We start from the raw sequence: 3132 nt of genomic DNA on the forward strand, positions 1-3132 counted from the left end.
AATTTTTACTACAGCTAGGTAATTGCTGTAGATAGAATACAGATAAACAAAAACTTGAATGATAATAATTCGCAATTTTGTTGAAATGATGGCAAGATAAAAATTATAGAATAAATATAATGATATATAAATTACACTTTAAAAATTTTATTTCTCATCCACACGTCACTGGATTATCAATGGAACATCTGGACACATGCAATCATATTTAAATTCTGTCATTTTTGACATTTCACTTTCAATCATATAAAAACTATAGCTTTACACACATATTTTTCTATTTGGTTGCTATGAAAATTTACTTGTTGAGGTATGAGGCTATATTTTATTTGGTAGTCTGTGTTAACTTGATTTACAACTTTTACAGATTTAAGTATATGGCATGTGGGCCTCAATTTGTTCTTTTGTTATTAATCCCAGAAATTTTATTGGCGGGCCTACACATAGTATGTGTGTTCTGCCTTATATTACAGTTTTTTATGTACTTTTTAACTCCCACTTCATTCTCCCACATACACACAAACACACACACATGACTATAAAGCTCCGGAAGAACAGAGATGGTCTTACCCATTCTTGGTTCCCCTGGGTAGTGCCTATCACAGTGATTGTAGGCACTCAATAAATAGGTTTCGAATATCACGGAATCATGCATGTAGGAAGTGGGATGTACACCTTAAGAAATTTCTCCTAAATAGGATGGATTTAAGAAATCCAACAGGCAGAAATGATAGATGTTGAAACTCAAGTCTTTTGTCCTCAGGACATATAAAGCCCCATAAGCAATAGAGAACAAGGTTAGCCAACCTGCCTCACTAAAGTGCCTCCTTTGGCACAGTGGATTATTTCTGTAGGTGAGAGGGTCACTAACTCAGAGCTGAGCTCTCCAATGTGTGATAATGAGACATATGTCTTCCTGACGTATCTTTTAGAATGAGAAATAGGAAGACATTAAACTTCATACTTGGAGATAAAAGTTCGCTCTGTAGAACTATATAAATTCCTCTTTGCAATATTCTAACAGTCCACCTATTAGTTCCAGTGGAATGGAATCTAATTGTCTAGATTAGATTGTCCAGTAAAAATTCAAGTAACAATTGTGGTAATTTTAGCAATATAATCAATTGCCATCTATTGGGAAGTTGACTAAGATTCCCTCATAGGTTGGTTGGGCTGAATAAATTCTGAATAACAACAACAACAACAACAAAAAATATATATATATATAAAGCAACAATTAATTTCACCAAATAGCTATGATCCAGGTCTTCAAATTTCAGGTCAGGCAGACTTGCACAAACCTAAGATCATCTTCCTTCTGTGAAAAAACAGAATGTAGGTCAAAGTTGTGCTGGTGCCAGGCAAGAACAAGTTGGCTTCTCACCTACTTCCATCTTACCAAGTAAATTTTGTGACTTGAAAGGTTTGTATTGGAGATAATAGCAGGCGCAAAAGCATGGAAGTCAGAAGAAACAGAATGTCTTCAGGAAATAATCAGTAATCAATTTGGCCAGGAGACCCACTGATTTTCAAACTTTTCTGTCCAAATACCCTCTACAGAGAAAGAATAAATTTGAATGCCCCACCTGCCATGGAATGTAGGCATTTGGCCCCATGTCCCCACTTAGTCTGTTTTATCTTTTTTTTTTGGAGACAGGATCTTACTCTGTTGCCCGGTCTGGAGTGGCACTACCATGGCTCACTGCAGCCTCAACCTCCTAGGTTCAAGCAATCCTCCCACCTCAGTCTCTCAAGTAATGAGGAGTAAAGGTGCACACCACCATGTTCAGCTAATATTTTTAAAAATTTTTTGTAGTGATGGAGTCTTGCTATGTTGCCCAGGCTGGTCTTGAGCCCCTGGGCTCAAGCAGTCATCCTGCCTCAGCCTCCCTAAGTGCTGGGATTACAGGCATGAGCCACTGCATCCTGCTTGTTTTATCTTTGAAATGGATGTAAATTTTGCATTCTACTCTATTGTATCAATGGTACTCTAAAAAATGTTTGAAGGTCTATCATTAGACAAGAATACAAGTTTCCTATTTGTGTTCTTGGTTAATAGACTTTCTAGGGGAAAACAGATTCCTGTTGGTTTTACTGGCTTATACATATGACCAAGCCTTTTATTTATTTATTTATTTATTTATTTAGAGACGGAGTCTTGCTCTGTTGCCCAGGCTGGAGTGCAGTGGTGCGATCTTGGCTCACTGCAGCCTCTGCCTCCTGGGTTCAAGTGATTCTCCTGCCTCAGCCTCCCAAGTAGCTAAGATTGCAGGCGCCTGCCACCACACCTGGCTAATTTTTTTGTATTTTTCAGTAGAGACAGGTTTTCCCCGTGTTGGCCAGGCTGGTCTTGAACTCCTGACCTCAGGTGATCCACCCACCTTGGCCTCCCAAAATGCTGGGATTACAGGCATGAGCCACCACGCCTGGCCCGCCTTTTATATAAATGTATTTTTTTCAAATTTTATGAAAATTATGAATATAAGAATGTATGCAACAAAAACATATGTTTTAAAGATTAATAATAGAACTAAGTTTCTCACCATGTCTTCTCACAAGACTTTCAGGATCAAGTAATTCCTGGCCAAGAAACAAAAGCAAAACTGTCTCATTCCCCAGTGGATTTGGATGAAAACTGGTAATCAGGTACAACACCAAGAGGAGACATTGGAGAAGAACCAAGCTGGGTCTATAAGGATTTGCATATGGGATGGCACACATATCTATTCTGTATCAAGGTCACTATCATCTGACCATATCAAGCTGGAAATGTCACCACTATCTGGACAGTTGGACATGTTTAATTGCAAAAATTAGTATTGATGAATATGCTCTGCACTACCAGGCTGGTTCAGTAATAAATATGTAAAACCTTTTGTTTGAAAAAAAAAAAAAGAGATTAGCAATAAACTGAACACTAAATAACTACCACTCAACTTAAGAAACAACATTCCAGGCCAGGTGCAGTGGCTCCCACCTGTAATCCCAGCATTTTGGGAGGCCGAAGTGGGTGGATCACCTGAGATCAGAAGTTCAAGACCAGCCTGGCCAACATGGTGAAACCCTGTCTCTATAGAAATACGAAAATTAGCTGGGCATGATGGTGGGTGCCTGTAATCCCAGCTACTCGGG

General features: G+C 38.7%; 1 pseudogene; it reads left to right on the plus strand.

Annotated features, from left to right (window-relative positions):
• The first annotated feature begins 2544 nt into the window (after positions 1-2544).
• Positions 2545-2695, plus strand: LOC134760792 (large ribosomal subunit protein eL39-like; annotated as a pseudogene).
• Positions 2696-3132: the final 437 nt, after the last annotated feature.

Source organism: Pongo abelii, chromosome 1 (assembly GCF_028885655.2).
Source record: "Pongo abelii isolate AG06213 chromosome 1, NHGRI_mPonAbe1-v2.0_pri, whole genome shotgun sequence".
NCBI classification, from domain to species: Eukaryota; Metazoa; Chordata; class Mammalia; order Primates; family Hominidae; genus Pongo; species Pongo abelii.